Raw genomic sequence first — 9,856 nt, 5'->3', positions numbered from 1 at the left:
TATTTTTTTCGTTTTCACATTTAAAAAAACAAAAGCAAAGAAAATCTTTTCCCTTTTTCCACTCCCACGTCAGGTGGGCAGTCGCTGAAGAGGCATTAGACGGGGACTGTTCCCATTCTTTATTCAGCTAGCCTCTTGGACATAGCTGGCTCTCCAGGTTTCAAGCACTGTCTGATCTGCAGACTCTCAATACCAGTGACAGACAGCCATTCGCAGTGTGTCCGTTCTCTGGGGGAGACACACATTGCCCAAAAGTGTCCCCACTGCAAGAAACTCACAGCACAGACAAGAAAGGCCAGGGACCTCCAATTAAAACTTTTAATGATGGAGAGATGCCTCCGAACCCAAGTCCAGGACACCACCTCACCTGTCCTCACCTGCAGAGATGAGGTCCTCTGCAAAAATGGCTGCTAAGGACCCTGGTCCTACCAAAGCCACAAAAAAATTGTCTCACTCCTCGCTACACCAGGAGTCACCTCCAAAAAAGCAATCCCCAACTGCAAAACTGCCCCGGTACTGACAGCACCCAGAGTGCTGGACTGCAAGGCACCAGGACTGTCTGGTACTGAAATGTCCGGAGGAGCAAAAGACCCTGTGCAGTCTTGCTCTCGTAGCAGCAAAACTAAGCCTCATAGCTTGGCACTGAGGGAACAGAAACCTTAGTCACAGAGCAGCGCTATGGCTCCACCTGCTGCACTAATACAATATGACAAGTCTGCGGCACCCACAACGCTCCCTCTGATTCCCAGCCTGAGCTTACCTGCGCTGCCGGCACCGGGTCTCCCAGTACCGCAACAGTTTGTCAGCCATGCAGACCTCCTCATTGCTTCCACCCCGGTAACTCCGCTCTTTGGCACCGATGGCACCCTGGCCAGGTCAGGGCCAAACTTTATCACTACACTCATTGGGTTGGACCCTCCTCTCTCCAGTGATGAGGAGGAGGAAGTGGAGACAGGAGTGGACACACCTCACCACACCTCTCCTAAACCTGGACCCTCTCGGCCACAGGGCATGGGTTGGCAACCCCCACAATGGGTGCCCCCTCCCATGGCCTTACCACCATCGTGGGCATACTGGGACCCTTAGGCATTATACAGAATCCCAAACACCCAGCCATCCAATCCATCTAGGTCCAGGACACAGCGATCGCCTCCTCCATCTGCTCCAGCTTCCCCAGAACTGCTGGAGGAGGAAGCTGAAGAATCTGCGGGCAGGCTGGAGGGTGAGACCCTCCCACCTTCCCACATCCCGACTTCGTCTCTGGATGAAACAATAATGCCGCCTCCCTCCACATTGGGAGATGACTTCAAATCCTTTCAGGATTTGTTTAAAAGAGTAGCTGATTCATTAGACAACTCACTGGCTGAGTTACCAGAGACTCAACATAAGCTGACAGATATATTGCAAGCTTCTCCGTCAGCCAAGATAGCACTACCCATTAATGCTGCCTTCGTGGACCCAGCAAAAACCATATGGCAGACTCCAGCCATGGCCCCACCTTCTTGTAAGTGATCTGACAAGAAGTACTATGTGCCAGCTAAAGGAGCTGAGTTTTTTGTTTACCCACCCTACTCCAAACTCATTGGTGGTAGAGGCAGTTAATCAAAGGAGGGAAGCAACATCAAACCAAAACCACCCCCTGTGATAAAGATTGGAAACACCAAGACCCTCTTCGGCAGGAAAGCCTATTCATCGGCAACCCTCCAGTTTCACATAGCAAACTATTCTGCGTTACTGGCCAAGTACACACACACCATTTTTTCCTCAGATGTCCTCTTTTATTGAGTACATCCCAGCTGACAAAAAAAGAACAATATAAAGCTGATATAGCAGAAGGTTTCCTTGTTGCCAGAACTGCTCTGCAGGCTTCTCTGGATTCTGCCGACATGGCGGGCTGCTCCATCACCATGTCCGTTGTCACGCGCAGGGCTTCATGGCTCCATCTCTCTGGCTTCCCCAGGGAAGTTCAAGTGACAGTACAGGACTTACCTTTTGAGGGGCAACAATTGTTTGCAGAGAGCACGGACGTCTCCTTACCCACCTTGAAGGACTCCCAGGCGACACTAAAGACAGTTGGAATCTATATCCCTGTGAACAAAAAGAAACAGGGCAGATTCTACAACCAATGATTCCGTCCTTCCCCTTACACTCTGCCTCAATGACATTATGATCAATGCCTCAAGCAGCGCCAGATGAGACGCCGTCAGACGCAGGAGCAGTCGTCTACGTCTCAGCCATCCGCTTCAAAGCAACATTTTGAAGTGTTGGTCGAGGACACGAGAGCCCCACATTTTCCAATTCCAGAGTCACCTCTAATTTCCAGCCCATTTGGGGACGGCCTTACACCCTTTTACCCAGTCTTGAGAACCATCACCACAGACAAGGGGGTTCTGGAAATTATACAGAAGGGCTATTCGATACCCTTTCTTTTCCTTCTACCTACTCACCCCCATTCCCCATCTCTCTTCCAGGACCCATCTTATGAGTACCTGTTACAGCAGGAAATACAATTAGGTGCTGTGGAACCAGTACTAGTTCAGCACAGGGGTTGGGGGTTCTACTCGCATTACTTTCTCACTCCGAAGAAAACAGGTGGATGGAGGCCCATTCTGGACTTATGCAAACTGAACAAGTTCGTGAGAACACAGCGCTTCAAGTAACCATAATTCCTGCATTGGAGAAAGGAGACTGGCTCTCAGCCCTCGACCTACAGGATGCTTACTTTCACATCACTATCCACTTGGCACACAGGAGATTCCTACGATTACTCTGGGCAACCTACACTACCAATACAAGGTACTTCCCTTTGGCCTCTCTGTGGCTCCAAGGGTTTTTTCCAAAGTACTGGCTGTTGCAGCAGCACATCTTCGCAAGCAGAGTGTGACCACATTCCCCTATCTAGACGACTGCCTGCTAAAAGCACCGACATACGTCGAGGCAGTTCACGCCACTCTAACCCTATTTACAAACCTAGGCTTACAAACCAACCTACAGAAATCCACCCTGACCCCAACCAAACAACTGGACTTTATATGGGCACACCTCGACTGTGTCACAGCATCAGCACAGCTACCCCAAAAATGGTTTCTTGCCTTTACAAACCTAATCACAACAGTAAGACACTGGCCACAAACGTCCACCAGAACATGTCTACAACTTCTAGGGGACATGTCAGCTACCATGTTTGTTGTGAAACATGCCAGGCTGCATATGAGATGTCTACAAACCTGACTACGCATTGTATACATTCCTCACAGACACTCGATCAACAGACAGCTTACAATGCCCAGCAGAGTGAAAGACTTGCTCACATGGTGGACAAAACAAACAAATGTCTGCTCAGCCATTCCCTTACAAAGAGAAACCCCATCAGTCACTATCACCACAGATGCCTGTCTGGTAGGATGGGGGGCATACTTGGCCCACAACACCATCCAGGGCCGATGGTCCCTAGAGGAGTCAAATCTCCACATAAATTTACTGGAGCTCCGAGCAGTTCAAAACGCCTGCCAACACTTTCTCCCCCTGATCCACAACAAAAAATATCCAGATTCTCATGGACAATTTGGCGACTGTGTTTTATATAAATGGCCAAGGACAGGCCCGATCTTACCTGCTCTGCACAGGTAAGTGAAGCAGTCCGCCTCTGGCAGTGGTGCATCTCCAACCACATACACATCACAGTATCCTACCTACATGGAAACCAGAATGCCATAGAAGACGACCTCAGCAGGAACTTCTCATGGATGTACGAGTGGGATCTAGACCCACAAATTCTGCAAACTATAGACCTTTTCGCCACGATCCACAATACCAAATGCCCACAATACTGCTCCCGAGCGGGACTGGCACACAACTCTCTCAGATGCCTTCCTCCTCAAATGGGAGGCCCCTCTCCTGTACACCTTCCCCCTGATGTCCCTGTTAAGTAGTGTCCTGCACAAGAGCAGACAGGACAAATTCAGAGTCATCTTGCTTGCACCAACATGGCCCAGACAAACATGGTTCCCATACCTGACCCAGGTGGCTGTCAGATCATGAACCCTTCCCCTCCTGCCTCACCGGCTGACATAGGATACAGGATACCTCCAACATTCCAACACTTCGTCTCTAGGCATGGCTAATCCAGGGATGACAGAACTCGAAACATGCTGTTCCAAGGAAGTCCAAGACATTCTACTTAACGGCTGACGTGTCTCCACCTGAAAAACATATGCACACAAGTGGAAAAGATTCTCCATCTGGTGCCGAGACAAGCAAATCATTCCACAGTCGGCCCCGTTACCCACTATCCTTGATTACATATTGACACTCAAAAAATCAGGCCTCTCGACTAGCTCACTCAGAGTGCACTTATCAGCCATCACCACATTTCACGACAAGGTGGATGGACTCATGGTCTTCACCCATCTGCTGACTAAGTGCTTTTTCAAGGGTATAGAGAACAGTTATCCCACATTAAGGGACCCGACCTCTATGTGAGACCCCAACCTTGTGCCCTCATGGGCAAACCCTGTAAACTGCTAGCGACCTGCTCATTCCTACACTTATCCATGAAGGTCGCCTTTTTAGTAGCTATCACATCAGCACGAAGGGTGGGAGTGTTGGGTGCCCTAATGGCACACCCACCTTATACCACATTGCTCAAGAGCAAAGTAAGCCTATGCCCACACTCTAAATTCATACTCAAGGTTGTCTCCCTCTTCCATTTCAAGGAAGTAATCCATTTACTTACCTGTATTCTTTCCCAAGCCACACACTAACAACAGGGAGGTGTCCCTTCACACATTGGACATCCACAAAGTGCTGGCGTTCTATATAGAGAGAACAAAAACATTCGGAAAATCGTCCAGGCAATTTGTATCCACAACAGAACGATCACGAGGCCAAACCATTTCCAAACAGACTTTCTAAATGGATCTCTAACTATCCAATTATGTTACCAAAAATACAATCTGCATGCTCCTTCTGGACTTCATACACACTCCACTAGAGCTATGCCCACACTGATAGCCTTTCTCAAACATGTATCCATCATGGATATTTGTAAAGCAGCTACCTGGGCGTCCTTTCATACTTTCACCAAACATTATGCCCTGGAACAGCAGTCAGCTGCAGATGCTCACTTCGGTTTATTGGTGCTCTCCACCGTACATACATAAACTCCAAAGCCACTCCTGTCCACCAAGGGACATTGCTAGTCAGTCACCTACAGTGGAGTACCTACAGAGACACTCCTTGAAGAAGAAGAAGATACTCACCTGGTTCAGTAACTGAGGTTCTTCAAGATGGTTATCCCTGTGGGTGCTCCACTCCCCCCCCCCCTTCCCTCTGCTGTGGAGTTTCGGCTTGATCCTCTGGGGTAGAGAAGGAACTGGGTGGCGGTTGGCTGCGCGCATGGGGTAGCTGCTCGAAGTGGTTTGAGATGACTGCCGTGCGTGCATGGCCAACTGGGACACTGCTACCACAAGTCTCTAATTAGAAGCACAGGGCACCAAGACACCTAAAGTGGAGCACCCTCAGGGACAATCATCTTGAAGAACCTCAGTTACTGCACCAGGTGAATAACCTTCTCTTCCATGCGCATGGGAGAGGGTATAAATTGCAACTGGAACATCTCCATTTTTCCTCATTCCTGCTTCACTTCTCTGGACTGTGGATTTAAAACTAAAAGGAGTATTTTGAACAATGGACTGATGACCTTCCAATCTTTTGCAAGTCTCTAGTAACTTCCAAAAGTCTATTTATCACTGCTACAAACCTGATCTAAGGACTTTGCAGTCCTCTCTCTCTCTTTCTTTCTCTCTCTCTCTCTCTCTCTCTCTCTGTATAATCTTTTAACCATTTAACTCTCTTCTTTCCTTTTTATTAATAAATTCTTAGTTTACTAAGGATTGGCTGACAGCATGATATTTGGGTGATATCTGAAATATATATATATTACCCCCAAGTGAAGTGTCTCTACCTTGGTGAGGTTCTACGAATCCCAGTTGGTATGGTGAATTGGGTTTTCAGTAACTTCTCACTGTAGAAGACCAGTTGTCTGAATGGAAATCAAGGGCTGGAATGCCGAAAAGGGACAGTCTTTTGGCTTCTTGTTAACTGTGTGGTACTGCAGAAGCTCTTTTTTTGTCACTGGTTTTGAGAATCTAATTGTAGTGTAAACCACTTGTTTTGGGGTGTGCCTGCCCTGTTTCTTGCAGTCTGCCCTGAGCATGGCATTCTCAGTGTGGTCCATTCTAAGCACCTGGTCACAGCCAGAGCGGCAGCTGAAGGAAATGGTTCCTCTCTTCTTACCATGCTTGGATGAAACAAAATGCCATTAGTCACTGTTGCTACCTGAACATGAAAATGCAGCCCCAGGATCAAATGAATCTTCAGACTGCTAACCTAGGTAACCAATAGTGGTCACACTCCTATGAGTACTAGTAACCAGAAAAATTGGTGAGGATTTTAACTTCTTCAATTCTGCCAATACTGCTTTAGTCTTGTATAGATTGAGCTTCAGCCAGCTAGTCCTTGTGCAGGCCTCAGACTCGTAAAGACACTGAATCATTCATTCCACTGCAACAGTTGGATCAGACATAAATGAGACGGGGAGCAGGGAAAGATCAGCATATTAAGGACACAGTGGTCCAGGTCTCCTTGTTAACTCTCTTAGCAGCTTTGTGTATGCATTGATTGAGAGAGGTTACCAATAAGAACTTCCAGTACTCTGTGAGAGCCCTCACGATAAATGACTCATGAGTAAGGCTAAGATTTTGTCATGATTATTTTTAGTAAAAGCCATGGATAATAAACAAAAATGTATGGAAGCTGTGACCTGTCTGACTTTTGCTGCTGCAGATCCATGGTTTCTCTTGCCACTGTGGTGGCTAGGAGCTGTGGGGTTCCCCCTACGCCCGCAACAGCTGGAAGCTGTCGGGGGAGGGACTTCTGCCCACGGCAGTTAGGAGCTGCAGGGTGACCATATTTCCCAAAGAGAATCATAGAAGATTAGGACTGGAAGAGACCTCAGGAAGTCATCTAGTCCAGCCCCTTGCTCAAAGCAGGACCAACCCCAACTAAATCATCCCAGCCAGGGCTTTGTCAAGCCGGGCCTTAAAAACCTCTAAGGATGGAGATTTCACCACCCTCCTAGTGAAATAGTTTTTCCTAATATCCAACTGAGACCTCCTCCACTGCAACTTGAGACAACTGCTCCTTGTAATGTCATCAACCACCATGGAGGACAACCTAGCTCCATCCTCTTTGGAACCCCCCTTCAGGTAGTTGAAGGCTGCTATCAAATCCCCCTCACCCTTCTCTTCTGCAGACTAAATAAGCCCAGTTCCCTCAGCCTCTCCTCATAAGTCATGTTCCCCAGCACTCTAATAATTTTGATTGCTCTCCACTGGACTCTCTCCAATTTGTCCACATCCTTTCTGTAGTGGGAGGCCCAAAACTGGACGCAGTACTCCAGATGTGGCTTCACCAGTGCCGAATAGAGGGGAATAATCACTTCCCTGACACCCCCAGTCATTCACCTGAGGCATCCCCTTCCCCCACGTGAGGGTGTCACCTGTTGCTGGAACCCTGAGGAGGACCCCCTCAGGAGTCTGTCACCTGTTGCTGGAACCTTGCTCTGCTGGCTGCCAGCTCCAGTCCTGCAGCCCCTGGGGCTGAAGCAGAGAATGTCATGGAGGTCTCTGGAAGTCATGGATTCCGTGACCTCCATGACATAAACGTAGCCTTACTCATGAGCAGTTTCCCATAGCTTATACTTGGGCTCTTTCCAGAAGAAAGGCATGGCACCATTCTCCACTTCTGTTGGGACCCCCAGCTGTGTCAATATTTCAAGGTCTGGAGTATCAAAGGCTGCTAATGGATATTAAAATATCAGCATAGTTACCTTATGCTTTTCCTTTGCTAAGAGAAGATAACTGATCAATGGCACTATTGAAGAAGAGCTCTGTGTAGCTCGAAAGTGTCTCTCTCTTTCACCAACAGAATTTCTCAAATAAAAGATATTACCTCACGCACCCTGTCTCCAATGCCACCGGCACAGTTTACAGCCATTAAATAGGACTAAAACATGATTTAACTCTTTGGAATCAAGAATTCTATAGGTATTGTATATAAACAGTTATGAGCTTGCTATTTACAAGGATGAGGGAAGGGTGACCAGCAGTGTTATGGTACTTCTGTATTAAAGAAGAATCAATAGCAAGATATGAAATTTAGAGAGTTATGCAATTTCGGAAGTTAGATTATGCTTACAAGATAGCAGATCAAACTACAATGAGTTGTGATTTGAATAAATCATTAAGATTATACTGCATAATGGTACTATAAACTATTATATTTTCACTGTAAGTATCTGACAATATTGCCTTGTTACAGAAATTACCTGAACGTATAACTTATGAAGAGAAGAGCTGCCAAGATGCATGTACATCAGTGTGAATTTTATTTTTTAATTTTTTTTAGTTTTGTTTACTGGCAGCCAGCCCAGAAAATACATGCAGTCATATAATATAATATTTGGTCTGTGATAGTTATCAATGTACATTATAAATATATGTTGTGTATCTCTTAATAGTCTACTCTTATTACTAAAAATGCAGAGTTAAATTTGAATGTAAATGCATACTTCCACCTTAAATGATATATTATTAGCAGGTTTTTTATGTAGGTGATTAATAATGCCTTGTGATGGTTCTTGAGGTACTCAGCACTGAGGATCACCTTGTTGCTCCCTGCCTCTAGCATGAGGGCATCTTGCTTGTGCTTAACTGGGTGTCAGCTCCCTGACACCACCGATCTGTTAGCCATCCAAACAGTTTCTTCAGGACTATACCACCTTTACTTTGCCTTACAGGTTAACCACAGGTGAACCCGAGTCCCTTTTTGAACAGTTCCTCTGTAGTGTTCCATCCCTTATCCACTGAACACTCACAAAAATACCAGGTCTGCTGTGCCCGAGGGAACAGTGTACATACCAGCTTGTATGATTCACTTCAGGATCAGCACTTTGTTTAATATCACAGCACTGAGATATATTTGTAGAAAAAGACAGTTATAAGTTTGTCAAATATTCAAGTAATAGTGAATAAGAATACTGTAAACAAATAGTTACATAAAACCAAAATCATAACATGCTATCTAGAGATTAAACTTAAACAGGTAAACCTCATATGTAAAGTTTATTTCTTGCCCCACAGTCCTCTGCAGTGTTTCAATTAAGATTGACTGACTACGATCCTATTTTCATGAACGTAAATGCACTGCCCCTTTACTTCCTAGGTGCGGGATCAGGGGGTGTCTTCTTTGCCTTGAACTCTTACTCTCTGAAGTTCATTGTCTGTACTCAGACAGGAAAACTCTCATGGCTTATTTTTCCTGTGTGCTGCTTCCTTGTTGACTTCGTATCTCTTAGATAACTGTAATTGGGCATCCATTGATTTGCTGACAATACTTAATACAACAGAGATAAATAAATATGTCTTGTCTGACATAAAACCTGTTTATTCACCTATCCTGGTGACTTGTAGCTTGATAGAGCATCTAAGAAAATATATTCAGTGTATATATACATAACTCCTTATGCAGTGATATTTCACAATGATATTAATTACCAGTATCTAACCTCGGCTTTCATTTGAGACTTCATCTGGTGAACCAGAATGTTCATATTAGAATCAGGACATCCTTGAAACCCCATTACCAGCTGGCAGTAAGAGGTTTTTGTGTCACACACTTTAAACTATTGAGGCTAAAAATATTAATTTCAATTTAGTATTCATTTTTGTTTGCAGCCAGTTTATACTTTAGATTCTCAGGACTGTAATGTTTGTATTGCAGAAGACTTTAGGGG

The 9,856-nt window shown here is 45.7% G+C and overlaps 1 protein-coding gene across 1 annotated transcript in view; it reads left to right on the top strand.

Annotated features, from left to right (window-relative positions):
• The window catches only part of LOC122461348, a 236,386-nt gene that overhangs the window by 28,030 nt on the left and 198,500 nt on the right, over nt 1-9,856 (top strand). The gene's annotated exons all lie outside the window — the stretch shown is intronic.

This window comes from Chelonia mydas, chromosome 1, assembly GCF_015237465.2.
Source record: "Chelonia mydas isolate rCheMyd1 chromosome 1, rCheMyd1.pri.v2, whole genome shotgun sequence".
NCBI lineage: Eukaryota > Metazoa > Chordata > Testudines > Cheloniidae > Chelonia > Chelonia mydas.
This window is presented reverse-complemented; position numbering and strand designations above follow the sequence as displayed.